The sequence below is a fragment of the Triticum aestivum genome, chromosome 2A (genome assembly GCF_018294505.1).
Source record: "Triticum aestivum cultivar Chinese Spring chromosome 2A, IWGSC CS RefSeq v2.1, whole genome shotgun sequence".
Lineage (NCBI taxonomy): Eukaryota > Viridiplantae > Streptophyta > Magnoliopsida > Poales > Poaceae > Triticum > Triticum aestivum.
The window spans coordinates 94,068,784-94,085,055 of NC_057797.1; positions in this window are offsets into that span (position 1 = coordinate 94,068,784).

The following is a 16,272-nucleotide window of genomic DNA, read 5'->3' on the forward strand; positions in this document are numbered from 1 at the left end:
GTTCGGTTTTTTTAGTTTCATATTTTTAATAGATCGGTTTTTCCGGTTTATTTTTTAGCGAGTGTTCGCTCGTTCGTTTGTTTTAACGAACGCGTTCTTCGTTTAGGCCCAGATAACTAACATTCATTCGTTAATCTGTTTGTCATTTTTCTTTTTCTCGGACTAAATCCGCGATTTTTGTGATCGCGATTCCTGATTCGATTTTCGTTTTAGTCTAACTTTTCGCTCGTTTATCGGAATCAGGCGATTCAAGCGCCTGGAGTTTCGTCGCGAAACCCTCTTTCCGTTTAACCAACTCAAACAAGTTTTTGCCACTGTAAAAATTTCCCTAGATCCAGAATAGTAAACGAAGCTTGTTTCTTTTGCCGTTTGTCTTTCGTTGCTTCGTTCAATTTGATTCTTTTTGCCAACCGGAGTTCTTAAGTTGAACTTTCTGGTTAGATCTCGTATTCGAGTTTTACCTGTGCATTAGTTGAGTACTTATTGTATGCTTGTTTGTTTGTGATAGAGTACCCGGAGTGCGCCGCTTGCTACTTCGAATCGCTAGGTTTTGCGGATCATCAGCAAGGCAAGTAACACTTTGATCATACTTCCAACTACCCAGTTTTTATTACATTAGATCAATACTCACACATTGCATGATTAGGATCGAATTAAATTGTGGGTTTGGGAAGTAGATGAGGTAGTACCTATTACCTGTTATCATCAAACCTTTGGGAGTTACTTCTATGTTTGCTTATTATGCCATGCTATGCTAGTAGACGTGGATTGGCTGAGTGTATCCATGACAGATGTGAGATTGTTAAATTAATGGTTTATCTAAGGTGGCAACTTAAATACACATCTGGGTGGATTGAGGCACCTGGGTATTCTAGCGATTGCCTGTTTTCTTTTGGACCACCACCCAGGCTCAAAGGGATCATGAGATTATTCATGCTAGAAACTTCTGTGTGCAGCCACAAGCTACTATGGGCTCTAGCATAGTTGACTAAGTTGTGCGAACTCTTACAGTGGTAGACTAGCAGATGTAGGGGAAAGTAGGTGTAACGGTCTACCCTATCGTAAAGTGCTAGCGCTTCTGAAAGACTATGTCTCGGTCATCCGTTTCTCAAACACCATGTAGTGCGAGAATCCCAACGGAGGAGATCGAGTCTTGTGGGGAAAAGTGCGCAAACCTCTGTAGAGTGTATAAACTAATCATGATTAGCCGTGTCCCCGGTCATGGACATCTTGAGTATCTAGTACTTGGATTATCATGTGAATCTCATCATGTTACTCAAAAATTAATTTTGTTGGGTTTTGTTTAATGATGATGCTTAATTGGGATTGAGAATGCTGTCAACCATTCTCAATGTTTTAACAACTACCATGATAGTTAAATAAAATTTATTCTTTGTAGTAGGGAAAAATTGGCTTTACGCAAAACTGTAACCATAGAGCTTTCCACCAGCCAAATATGCATATAGTATAGCCTATTTCATTCCATTACTCTCTATGTGTTACATTGCTAGCATATTCCATGTGCTAACCCATTTCGGGCTGCAACGTTAATGTTGCAGACTTTTCAGATGATGATTAAGGTGCTTTTAGGTCGTGGTTCTATACTCAGCGATGTCGTTGGAGTTGATGGACTCACTTATCTTCCAAGCCTTCCGCTGTTATCGTTATTAGATGGCCTTAAGCCATATTTATTGTAATAAGTTCTCTTTTGAGACACTCGATGTAATAAGTGTGTGATTGCTACTCTGTTATAAATCCTTCAAGTACTGTGTGGTGTCAGCATTACTGATCCAGGGATGACACCTAAGCACAGAGATTGGACCGTTTGAGGTCTGGTCGCTATAGTCGTTCTTAACATTACGTGTTATCTGCATCTTCAGCCACACGGTCTTCCCACTCACCGTAGCTGCTCCAACAAGGGAAGCATACACCAGAAGGGAGCTATAGTCCCCACTCAACAGTTCCCTTCATCGAATGCATATGCCCGACATGGACAGCCACAACAACTGTAGGGCCATCGACAAGTTAGCACATGATGCTCACTGCTATGGATGGCCGCCAGATAGGTTGTACCCTCATCTTACTTGTGTGCAAGATTTATGGCTTTGTTATTCATCTAAGCATGGAAAATAGATTATCACATTTCACTGTATATTCATGTTGATCTCTTACGGGTCTTGTTCAGGAGTTAACGCTATTCCATAGTTCATCTAAGATACTTGTTCTTTAGGTAACGTTGTTCCATAGTTATCATCCATCAGCCAATGCTATCCCACATGCTGGTGATTATAGTATTATACAACTTGTGGTATTACCTATGTTGTTCTTTAATACTTTTGTGTGCCATCTAGTTAATCTCGAGTACAAACGATACATATTATGTAGCTTTCATCTGTGTTCTCCCTTTAGTTTTTGAGACCTGTTGTTGCTAGTTAACCCCAGTCCTACTATTTATGCCGTCTCCTACAGGCACTCATTACATAAATCTAACTACTAGTTGTCTTCCGTGCATGTCAGATATAATTGCACACACTGATATATCCACAAGAACCTCATGAAGCAATGTAAAGGCCAATAAACTTGATGTCAATGATACCCAATATGATGGAACATGTAAATGCAGTTCTTCAGAAGACTTGCAGAAAGATGTTGAATCCTCTTCACCCCACAAGGTCCTTACTCTAACTTGGCCCGTGATATGGGTACAACATGCATGTAATGTCCTGGAGTGTATCTACTCTGTTGCAATGCCATGTGCTTAGCATGCTGATCATGCATGTAAATATGTCATGCCTTCCTATTTTTTAGTACCTATTCCATTCATGATAAGATGTTTTCAAATTCAAGTACTGTCATTCTAGTCTATCACAATGCCATCTGCTTAATTTGGACATCATGCTTCTGAATATCTTATGCATTGTTATTCATCAGTATGTACTTTATCTGTTAACCATACCATGTTTTTTTACATTGAAGTGTAGTTCTAGTGCTTTGTTGCAATGCCATCTTAGTTTCCCAATCATACACGTGTATGTTGCCTTAGTTTTTTCTGTACGTATTCCGCTAGCATGAAGTTTTACATTCAACTAGTGTTTTTTTACTGTGTTGTCCTATTGTATCCCTAGATCTTACACAATACTCCTTCCGTCCGGATTACATGTTGCTGAAATGGATAAAAAAGGATGTATCTAGAACTGAAATACGCCTAGACCCATCCATTTTTTCCGGATGGAGGGAATACATGTCAATATGTCATGCCTTTCTATTCTTCAGTACCTATTCCATCTCTCTGCTGTTGCATGTTTTATAATTGAAGCACCATTCTTCTATACAAGGCATGCAAGGGGAAGACGACTATGTTAGAATCTAAAGGGTTACAAACCAGGCCTTTGCAAAAGATCCAAATGCCAGGAGATAATAAACCAACTCCAGTTTTTATAGATACTACTCTAGCACAGAGAAACCCAACTCCTACTAATAATAAGCAGATTTCAGTGGCCAAAGAACTAGTCCGCTCCAGTCCAGCAAAAATATGTCAACTCCATTCTAAGAATCATGTGCGTATCCTTGCATCATGAAATTTTATAGCATGCTGATCATATTTTCTACATGTTTCTTACCCATCTCTCTTTTAGAAAATAAGCTTAACAGATAGAAGAATTTCTGCACTGGTATCGTCTGTGAGGAAAGATTCTTGCGGGAATTCTCTGTGCTCCAATGCAGATATAAGTACCTGTTGTATATCACTATATTTTTACATCAGCATGTATTTTGTTAATCGGCGTGAATCCATCCTTTATCTGATCTAAATTTAGTTGTAGCAAAATGTATGATTAAAGGCCACAATGTTGATTTTTGGTAGGAAACTGTCTGGTAGTTTTGCATCCTGAGCAGCATTAGTGTACTATCTCATATTAGTGGGTTTGATCACTTTGGTTCTACAGTGGGTTTTTAGTGTTTTTTTACTGTGTTGTCTTGTTGTATCCCTAGCTCTTACATCATACTCCCTCCGTCCGGATTACAAGTCGCAGAAATGGATAAAACTGGATGTATCTAGAACTGCAATATGCCTAGACCCATCCATTTATTTCTGGATGGAGGGAATACATGTCAATATGTCATGCCTTTCTATTCTTCAGTACCTATTCCATCTCTGATGTAGCATGTTTTATAATTGAAGCACCATTCTTCTATATAAGGCATGCAAGGGAAGACGGGTATGTTAGAATCTGAAGGGTTACAAACCAGGTCCTTGCAAAAGATCCAAACGCCAGGAGATAATAAACCAACTCCATTTTTCATAGATACCGCTCCAGCACAGAGAAACCCAACTCCCACTAATAATAAGCAGATTCCAGTGGCCAAAGAACTAGTCCGCTCCGGTCCAGCAAAAGAATGTCAACTCCATTCTAAGAAGCGTGTGTGTATCCTCGCATCATGAAATTTTATTGCATTCTGATCATATTTTCTACATGTTTCTTACCCATCTCTCTTTTAGAAAATAAGGTTAAATGATAGAAGACTTCCTTCATTGGGATTGTATTCAAGGAAAATATTTTGCCAGAATTCTCTGTGCTCCAATGCTCATGTAAGTACCTGTTGTATATCACTATGTTTTTACATCAGCATGTATTTTGTTAATCGGCATGAAAATTAGTTGTAGCAAAATGTTAAAGGCGCCAATGTCGATTTTTGTAAAGAAAACTTCCTGGTAGTTTTGCATACTGAGCTGCATGAGTGTACTATCTCATATCATGCACGTTACTAAATTGTAGTGCTGCTCTAGTTGCCCATTCATTCATTGTGTCAATGTTGCTTTCGAATTACCTTACCTGGCTGATGATAGTTGTGCCATATTGTGTTAATTTGGTGTTGGCTAGTTTCCCAAACATTCGGTGTGCCAATGTTGCTTTCCTATTATCTGACTTGGCCAATGATAGCAATGCTAGTGTCTTAATTTGGTGCAGGCTGCTGAAGATAAGAAGACAAACTCTGAAAACAGCAATGCAACCCCATTGTTTCTTTCCAATAAATCTAGGCCAGGTAATATGGCAATAACTCATGATTAATATGTTTGGTTCCCCTCCTAATTTATGTTAAGATGCAGTGGCCGAGACACTCTTCACTATCAATAATACAAGCCTGCCAAAATCGCCATCTGAATCTGTTCAATACCCTTTGTCTCGAATGCAACGGAAAAAATGTATGTTTGTGAACTAATTAATGGCTGAAGGAATGATGGAAATGGTGGAGGAATCAGAGGTGCAGAGTCGTGCGACACAACAACTGATCAATGTTTTCAGAGATAGTGTAGCAAAGTAGCAAGAACTTGCCCCCATGCTTATGGGCGTCATCCGTGGTGAGGTTGCAGATTGTGACGCTGTATATCGTTAGGTTCTGTTCATTTATTTGCACTGGCATCAATCTTTGATTGCCCAGTGGATGTAATTTCATGTAATATATGCTGGATGTGCAACATTTTTCCCTGTATGTCGTACCTTTGCTTGATCGGTTTTGGTCCTGTGCATAATTGCTCGTCGTAATGGGCTCAAATTATCTAATTTGGCCTAAAGACATGTACAAACTTTAGTGGGCCCATTAAGTTAAGTTAATGGGCCGTTACCAGGCCGAAAGTTAATGGTCGGCCCTCTTAACTCCCGGGTCGTTAATAGGACGACATCGAAGCAGGCAACAGGTGGGCCCAATTGATTTCACGGGCCATTAACAGGCTGTTACTAAATTCTGGCTACATATGGCCCAACTATACTGTGGGACTTTAGCAGGCCGGAAGAGACAGCGGGCTTGTACTGGACCATGAAGAGCATGGGCCTCTAAGAGGCCGAAAGTCAGGTCATATTGTAAATGGCCAAACTGTGTTGTGGGCCTTTAGCAGGCTGAACGAGAAACTGGGCTGGTATTGGACCATGAAGGGCATGGGCCGTTAAAAGGCCAAAACTCAGGTCTGACTACAAATGGCCCAACAAATATATGGGCCGTCAACAGGCTGAAAGACACACCGGGCCGGAAATTGGCCCAACACTTAAATGGGTCGCTAAAAGGCCGAAACTCAGGTCCGACTACAAATGGCCCAACTCATTTATGGGCCGTCAACAGGCTGAAAGACACACCGGGCCGGAAATTAGCCCAACATTTAAATGGGTCGCTAAAAGGCCGAAAGATGTACATCGTGTAAATTGGCCCATCCACTGAATGGGCCGTTAACAGGCCGAAATCTCATCAGGCCGATATTGAGCCCCAATATATAGCGGGCTGTTAACGGGATCGAACTGACGATGGGCTGCAATGGTGTCAAATCTTTAACGGGTCGTTGACGGGCCGAATTGGCACATCTCGTATGGGTCGTGGGCTTAAATGGACCTGACACAAGTAGGCCTTATATGGGCTGTCCTACTAATTTTTACTGGGCCGGCCTTTTTCATCGGAATGGGCCATTGTTGGGCTGTGCCGCGTGTCAACCTATCATAGGCGCCTCCTATCCAATGAGTGGATGAAATATGTCCCAACGGTGAGGCAACATGTGTTTCCTCCGGCCAATGATGATTTTACACGTGGAAAATACCCATTGGTCCGGGCTGTTAACGGGTTATCGGATCCAAAACCGGACCCGATATCTTAACAGCATTCCGTTATGGTGGATGCCACGTGTCGGTCACCCTTGACGAAAGCACTTCTATGACGCGCGATTTATCGTCATGGAAGTGGACACTTCTGTGATGATAATTTTGGTAATGTCATGGAACACTTCTATGACAGCACAGATATGACTATCTTGATTCTGTCATGAAATCGTCATGGATGTACATGCATGACAAAAAACGTGACCTACTATGACAAACACGTATCACCATGGAAGTGTATTTTTTTGTAGTGAATCATGTTAAATCCAATGTTGTTTCTTCTAGTAGTTCTCTTCATTCCACTAATGATTCTCTTAGTCAAGTTACACTTGAGCAAGAAAATAGCTTATTGAAGTGAATTATAGAGAAAGGTGTTTACAAGAGGCTTGCCAGAAGTAAACAATTCGAGGAAATTGTACGCAAGCAAGGAAGGCACAGGAAGAATCAAGGTGTTGGTTTTGAATGAAAGTTCAATGCTATTGGAGTTGAGTGGGAAGAAGATCAATACCCCAAGATAAATTTTGTTCCTCAACAAGAGAAGTATGATCCTACTTCTTTCAAGGGAACACAAGCTCAAGATGATCTTCCACCACAAGACCACAAGCAAAAAGGCAAGGACAAACTTCAAGAGGAGATTGATGCATTTTAGGAAGCTCCCAAGGCCTTGGTCAAGTGGGTTCCCAAGACAACATCAAGTTCTACTTCATCAAGTACGACTACAACTCCAAGGATTCACATCAAGTTGATGTGGATCCCAAAGAAGAAGAACTAGAGAGTTCTTGAGGGTGACTCTGCCAACATACTTCAATCATATAATTTTGGTGAGAACAAGTGCAAACAACTTCCACATCTTGCACTAGTTCAAGGAGTCACAAACCCTCTTGTTGGTAAGACAAGGGACAAGGTAACCTAAACTCTCATGGACATCATCTTGTGTGTACTTCACTCTATGTCTATGGATATCCTTGTTTGCTCCTTGTGGGACTAACCCATGTAGGTATTGAAAGTGCAACTCACTCCAATGGATTGCTCCAAATGTTCTACATCAACATTGAGCATCCACATCTTCAACATCTGGATGAAGTCATCATCAACAAAACCCAAGGTTAGTTCATTCCTCTTAGGGGGGATATCACATCTAGGGGGAGCTTTACTCTAAGAATTGAGCTAAAGCAACTCTAATGGTGTGAGCACAACAATGCTTTATGTAAAAGTGGTAACCCCACTTGCCGTAAACGATGAGTATGACCTATGATCAAATGTTCTCATTTGACTCTTGAGTCAATATACTCATATATAGATGACCTAGTCATCGCCAATTGCTTGATAGATGCTAGAGTGTTTGTGCGTGCTTTGCCACATATTTCATTTACCATTTTATTGTGTGAGCATGTTCATTGAATATTTTTCCCATTTGAGGACATCCATTTGTTTCTTTGATTGTTTGTCTCCTCTTATTTTGTCAAATGGATGGACAAGAATGCCTAAGAACTTCCTCTAGCTATCTATGCTTTTCTCGTCTCAAACTCTATTCATGCTACATCACAAAGTTTGATCAAGTCATATTTGAACCCTTTGGGTGAGGAGCACTCGGAGTCACCGATTCATCATAGACTTAAACTTCCAAAACCTCTCTATGCATTTCGGTCTGACCGATTCATCCTTTTCGGTCATACCGAGTTCACTAAGTTGATCTAGGTTTTCAAACTCAATGCAACCGATTAGAACCATTCAGTCACACCAAGTTGCAGTAACCGCTTGTGATTCTGCATCTCGGTGCCACCGAATTGTTCCACTTTGTCACACCGACAGGGTCAGGATATATATATACTGACGGGTCAAATTTTGGAAATTTCTACGAAACCCTTTCGCCCGCGCGTGTCCTACTCTGCCGACTCGGGACTCCGGGTCGTCCTCTCGTCGCTAGTGACCTCTTGCCGCTTCTCACTTCTACCTCTTGAGCATGTGTTGGTTTTCCCTTAAAAAGGAAAGGGTGAAGTAGCAAAGTAGCGTAACTAGTTCCCTCGGTTTTTGAGAACCAAGGTATCAATCCCATAGGAGAAAACATGCAAGTCACCTAGTACCTGCACAAACAAATAAGAACCTTGCAACCAACGCGATAAAGGGGTTGTCAATCCCTTCACGGCCACTTGCAAAAGAGAGATCTGATAAAGATAATAAGATAAATATTTTTGGTATTTTTGTTGTATAGATTGGAAAATAAAGATTGCAAAATAAATAGTAAACTAGAATTGTAGATCGGAAAATTATATGATGTAAAGTAGACCCGGGGGCCATAGGTTTCACTAGTGGCTTCTCTCAAGATAGCATAAATTATGGTGGGTGAACAAATTACTGCCGAGCAATTGATAGAAAAGCGCATAGTTATGATGATATCTAGGCATGATCATGAACATAGGCATCATGGCTGTGTCAAGTAGACCGAAACGATTCTGCATCTACTACTATTACTCCACACATCGACCGCTATCCAACATGCATCTAGAGTATTAAGTTCATAAGAACAGAGTAACGCATTAGGCAAGATGACATGATGTAGAGGGATAAACTCAAGCAATATGATATAAACCCCATCTCTTTATCCTCAATGGCAATAATACAATACGTGCCTTGTTGCCCCTGCTGTCATTGGGAAAGGACACTGCAAGATTGAACCCATAGCTAAGCACTTCTCCCATTGCAAGAAAGATCAATCTAGTAGGCCAAACCAAACTGATAATTCGAAGAGACTTGCAAAGGTATCAAATCATGCATATAAGAATTCAGAGAAGAATCAAATATTGTTCATAGATAATCTTAATCATAAACCCACAATTCATCGGATCTCGGCAAACACACCGCAAAAAGAATTACATCGAATACATCTCCAAGAACATCGAGGAGAACTTTGTATTGAGATCCAAAGAGAGAGAAGAATCCATCTAGCTAATAACTATGGACCTGAAGGTATGCGTTAAACTACTCACACATCATCGGAGAGGCTATGGTTTTGATGTAGAAGCCCTTCATGATTGAATCCCCCTCCGGCAGATCGCCGGAAAAGGTCCCTAGATGGGATCTCGCGGGTACAGAAGGTTGCGGTGCTGGAAAAGTGGTTTCGTGGATCCCCTGGATGTTTTCAGTGTATAAGAGTATATATAGGCGAAAGAAGTAGGTCTGTGGAGCTACGAGGGGTGCACGAGGGTGGGGGCGCGCCGCCCTACCTCGTGGCCACCTTGTTGCTTCCTTGACCTCCACTCAAAGTCTCCTGGATTGCGTTTGTTCCAAAAAAGATCCTCGCGAATATTTCATTCCGTTTGGATTCCGTTTGATATTCCTTTTTTGCGAAACACTGAAATAGGCAAAAACAGCAACTGGCACTGGGCCTCCAGTTAATAGGTTAGGCCCAAAAATAATATAAAAGTGCATATTAAAGCCCATTAAACATCCAAAATAGATAATATAATAGCATGGGACCATCAAAAATTATAGATACTTTGGAGACATATCAACATCCCCAAGCTTAATTCCTGCTCGTCCTCGAGTAGGTAAATGATGAAAACAGAATTTTTGATGTGGAATGCTACCTAACATAATTTTCAATGTGATTTTTTTATTGTGGCATGAATATTCAGATCCGAAAGATTCAACACAAAAGATTAATATTGACATAAAAATAATAATACTTCAAGCATACTAATAAAACAATCATGTCTTCTCAAAATAACATGGCCAAAGAAAGTTATCCCTACAAAATCATATAGTCTGGCTATCCTCTATCTTCATCACACAAAATATTTAAATCATGCACAACCCCGATGACAAGCCAAGCAATTGTTTCATACTTTTGATGTTCTCAAACTTTTTCAACCTTCACGCAATACATGAGCGTGAGCCATGGACATAGCAGTATAGGTGGAATAGAATGGTGGTTGTGGAGAAGACAAAAAGGAGAAGATAGTCTCACATCAACTAGGCGTATCAACGGGCTATGGAGATGCCCATCAATAAATACCAATGTGAGTGAGTAAGGATTGCCATGCAACGGATGCACTAGAGCTATAAGTGTATGAAAGCTCAACAAAAGAAACTAAGTGGGTGTGCATCCAACTCGCTTGCTCACGAAGACCTAGGGCATTTTGAGGAAGCCCATCATTGGAATATACAAACCAAGTTCTATAATGAAAAATTCCCACTAGTATATGGAAGTGACAAAATAGGAGACTATCTATCATGAAGATCATGGTGCTACTTTGAAGCACAAAGTGTGGAAAAAGGATAGTAGCATTGCCCCTTCTCTCTTTTTCTCTCATTTTTTTATTTGGGCATTTTTTTCTCTTTTTATGGCCTCTTTTTTATTTATTTATTTTTCATCCAAAATCTCATCCAAACTTGTGGGGGACTCATAGTCTCCATCATCCTTTCCTCACATGGGACAATACTCTAATAATGAAGAACATCACACTTTTATTTACTTACAACTCAAGAATTACAACTCGATACTTAGAACAAAATATGACTCTATATGAATGCCTCCGGCGGTGTACCAGGATGTGCAATGAATCAAGAGTGACATGTATGAAAAAATTATGAACGGTGGCTTTGCCACAAATACGATGTCAACTCATGATCATGCAAAGCAATATGACAATGATGAAGCGTGTCATAAATAACGGAATGGTGGAAAGTTGCATGGCAATATATCTCGGAATGGCTATGGAAATGACATAATAGGTAGGTATGGTGGCTGTTTTGAGGAAGGTATATGGTGGGTTTATGATACCGGCGAAAGTTGCTGTAACAGCCTGGATTTTGGCCCTTTTCTTTTTCTTTTGAATTATTGGTTTTTGCTCTGTTTTCTTTTTGGAGTGGTTCTGTGGCCTTGTCACCTGGGAAATCATACGCATTTCCTCTCCCAAGTGACTCGGGATTCTCAAAACCTTGCCAAGATCATGTCACTTCACTCCTTGACCAAACCCTAAAATCTTTTTCTAGGAAATATACCTTTTCCTATTAAAGGAATAACCCTATCTGCCCTAGGTTGTGAAGCAACCTATATTTCTGCCCATCCAAAAATCCCCAAATAATTCTTATAAATTTTTTGGGTCATATATTCCTCAAATATGGCAAAATACTTCATTGGCCATATTTCTCATCATGCTCAATAAATTCATTTCCTATTCTGTCCTAAATGGCACATTATGAAGAAAGTGCCATTTATATTTGCCCATTTGCCCCGAAACTTTTCGGGCATGATATAGCATCCAAATAATTTCCCTGTGCCAAAATTCAACTTTATTTGCCTAGCCAAACTTCCTCAATGATTTTTCAAAGCTCCTGTCTGAGGCAAGCCTTTGTGAAGGAAGTGCTAGCTAGGCTTATCCAAATGAGTTGAAATTTTGCACACTCCTTAATGTGCTCATATCATTGCTCTCCTCCAATTTGCAGCCCCATACAATCAACGATGTAAGAACAGGACCAAATCTTTGATTATGGCAATATTTTCAGGTTGTGAAGCAAGTATAATTTATATTGCTTCAAAAATCCTGATAAATTACCAGGTGGTTCTCCTACCCAAATAAATTATCTCCACCAAATTTGGCACCATTTAACTTAGCCAATATTTCTCTAGAATTATTGCAAGATTCTGGTCAGTGAAGATAGCTGTGAAGGAAGTATCATTTTGGTGAATCCAATTGGTATGAAATTTTTACAGCATCATTGTATGACCAAATCATCAAGAGTTGCCAAAGTTGGGCTCAAGTTGATGCACCATGTGAGTGCTTCTTCATGTTCTTGTTCCTGGACTAATTTATACAGTTGTTAAGCAATTGTAATAATCCTTGATCCAAAATCCTCCATAATTACCAGGACTATAGTCCTTCCTAACATAAACCTACCAGACAACTCATTTACCTCTAACCTCACCTCCGTTGATCACTGTTTCATGATCAAGTTTACAGCAGTAAACTTCAGATCTCACTTACTATTTCACCACAGAGTCTTTGACTGAGCTACCACCGCAGTTGGAACCTACCCAGGAAGGACTAAACCCCAGACACCATCTGGGCGACAGCGTGGCACTGTGTGCACCAGTGCGTGCTGTGACCACCGCTTTGGCACACACTGGCCGCACCCAGAACATCTTCTTGCTCGGGCCCCTTCTCTGTTCGGTGTCTCAGCGAGCACGGGCCTGTCTACCGTGTTCCTCGCGTCGTCACCGTCCTCCTGGAGCCATTTCCCCCTCTGTCCGCTTCTCCGTCGGTGCTCGTCGCTGCGCGCCCACAAGTGAGCTATAGCCGACAAGGCTTTAATGGCGTTCGACAGCTTCTCCTCTGTGCCCCTCGGCCCCTCCTACCATGTGCTCTACTGTTGCTCGTTCGTAGCTCCCTCATCATGATCCTGCATCCTCCCGTGATTGCTGTCGTCGCCGGAGCATGGACGGACGCGAGCGGTGACACCCGAGCCACGGCCACGCGTCCGCGGCCTCCCCTCGTCGCCACGTCTATATATAGGCTTCCCCTGAGCCACTCTGAGCTCATCAACCTCCCCACCGCGCTCCTCTAGACCTCCCTAGCCTCTCACCCGAGCTCGAGAGCCTCTCCTCGACCCCCATCGCCACCATGGCTGCCACCGGCCACTTCTCAAATTCGAGCAAGTCGCACGTTTCCCCCTCGTCTAACCACTACCAGAAGACCACACCACCACCGAAGCACCTCCCCAACCCATCACCTCGTCGCCGGAGCGTCGTATCCCTGAGTTCCACCTCTGCCCGAGGCTGCTGTCCGCCGAGGCTGACATCCCACTCCGCCAAGCTGTCCCCCGTGGCTACCTCGTAGCTGGACGGGATCTCCTCGGCCCCCTAAGTCCAACGGTGGGTCGGGCACCGCCTTAGGTGGCTAGAGTCGCCGGCATGCCTCGCCGGCGCCGAACCCAGTCCTCTGCTCCGCAGGCGGGCTCAAACAGGAGATGAAGACGACGGCCTCTCCCCGCCAGCTGGGTAGTAGGACCGGTGGCCCCCACCCGTCAGCGTCCCAGCATTGACCCCGCGCCTCCACTAACGTGGATAAGTGGAGCCGTATTCCCATGAATACGTCTCCCGCACACGAAAGCGTACTCTGGTCTTCTTCGGACCAAAATGCATGTTCCTTTCTGGAAAACGTATTTTCGGAAAAGGCGCTTTCTGTTTTTCTGGCTGAGGGCCTGTTTGTAATGATTTCTTTACAGATAGGTCCCTGGCCACCGAACTGGGCTTTCCCCAGTGCAACCACATTTGCCATTATGGGAAGGCCCTAATGTGATGCTATTGCCATGTCTCTCGCTGGTGCCTCCAACAAGGGAAGGTTATGGGCGCGCTCTACCCTGATCAGGTAGGCGGACATAAGCCTTGTGTGCCCGTAGTTGGATTTTGCGCGCTTTTGTCCCTGTTTGGGACCGTTTTGTTTGCCACGCCGGTGGCTGTTTTGCCACGACGGTGGCCGTTGGTGCCTTTGGTAGGCACGGGGCCACCCAGGACTGAACCCAAAGGAGTGTTGGTCAGAGTGGCCGGGAGAGTGTCATTGCAGTACATCGGTTTTGTCGGAACACCGTTGGTCCACACGAATGGGAGTGCGAGGCCATGGGTTCCGTGGTGTGGGTACAGTGCGCTACCTCTGTAGAGTGTGTATTTAAATCTATCGATAGCCGTGTCCTCGGTCATGGGCATGGGTTCGTACTAGGTCACACCGTTCGATCAACAATCACATGATGGAATGACTTATAGGTGATTTATATGTTGATATTTTGAGCAGTACATATTGGCAGGATGTTGATGATGATGTTGGAGACCAAGTGTTGGTCATGGTAGTGATCGCCGGAAAGATCACTGTTTGAGACCAAGTGTTGGTCATGGCTGTGATCACTGGAAATATCACCGTTTGGTTTTGATCATGAGGTGATCGAGATGGTATATTGCTTGGCCGGTTAGCCAAGAGAGAGATGGTTATGGAGATCTGAGATGGTGATTTATCAATATTGTATCAGTTTCATAACATGCTTTGTAGTTGTTTCATCATGGTAGTTGTTAATTAATTAACCTGTTAATGCTATGTTATTGTCTTGCCTTGATGTTTATGGTTGTTGTGAGCTTGCAAGTACATTCAATGTACTAACCTGGCATGTCATGCCAGATTACAGGTGATGCCATGATTGCTGATTGCTTGTCGAGGTTGCCGTGCATGCGCGCTAGATCGTGTCCCAGCCAGAGTCCCTGCGGAGTGGAGTTCACCACCTTCGTCGTTGTTCCGCTGCTAGAAGTATTCCGCTGCTACGAGTTGTTTCGCTGCTAGCATAGAGCAAGTGTAGTATCGCAGGCGTAGTGTCGCCTTGTTGATGTGTTTCTTTGTAACATCAGACCCTTGTATTATTATTCTTGTAATAAGAGCTGATTTGTTCTATGTCAAGCAGTGCCGTATTCTAGAGACTTCTCCTTGTTTCGGGGCGTTCCATTTTCTCTGAGTCGGGGTGCCACAGTTGTGCATTACTAGAGAGGCTAGCAATGGAGGAAGGGTGAGAGTGCGTATAATCCATGGACTCAACATTAGTCATAAAGAACTCAGATACTTACTGCAAAAATCTATTAGTTATCGAAAAAAGTACCGCGCGCATGCTCCTAGGGGGATAGATTGGTAGGAAAAGACCATCGCTCGTCCCCGACCGCCACTCATAAGGAAGATAATCAATAAATGAATCATGCTCCGACTTCATCACATAATGGTTCACCATACGTGCATGCTACGGAAATCACAAACTTTAACACAAGTACCTCTCAAATTCACAAATACGCAACTAGCATGACTCTAATATTACCATCTTCATATCTCAAAACAATCATCAAGTATCAAACTTCTCATAGTATTCAATGCACTCTATATGAAAGTTTTTATTATACCCATCTTGGATGCCTATCATATTAGGACTAATTTCATAACCAAAGAAAATTACCATGTTGTTCTAAAAGACTCTCAAAATAATATAAGTGAAGCATGAGAGATCAATAATTTCTATAAAATAAAAGCACCACCGTGCTCTAAAAAGATATAAGTGAAGCGCTAGAGCAAAATTATCTAGCTCAAAAGATATAAGTGAAGCACACACTACAAAAAAAAGACACATCCATGACATTTTGGGTCGAACGAAATTTTTCTCTGTCATACATATGACACTTCTATGACGATAATTGTGACAAAATCTGGTATCATCATAGATGTGGTGGGCTCCTACTTCTATGACAAAAAATCATGATAGAAAATGGGCTTTTCGTCCTGGGCGGGCCAGAGACGCAGCTGCATGACATTCTTTGGGCCATCCATGACGGAAAAAACCATGGTAGAAGCGAGGGCGAGGAAAATTTCGGGGAGTTCCCGGTTACGGTGGGAGGTCGGGGCCCAAGTGATGCGTGTTTCTCTCATACACGTACGCGCGTGTGTGCGAGGCGTTGGCTCTAACTGAACCCGAGCGAGGCGTTGGGCTCTAACTGAACCCGAGCAATTGCACTGCAGACTACACGTTACTGAACCTGAGCGATCGATCGATGGTTGTTAACTGAACCCGATCGAGCGATTCCTTTGCTACTTCTGCTAACTGAAGCCGATCG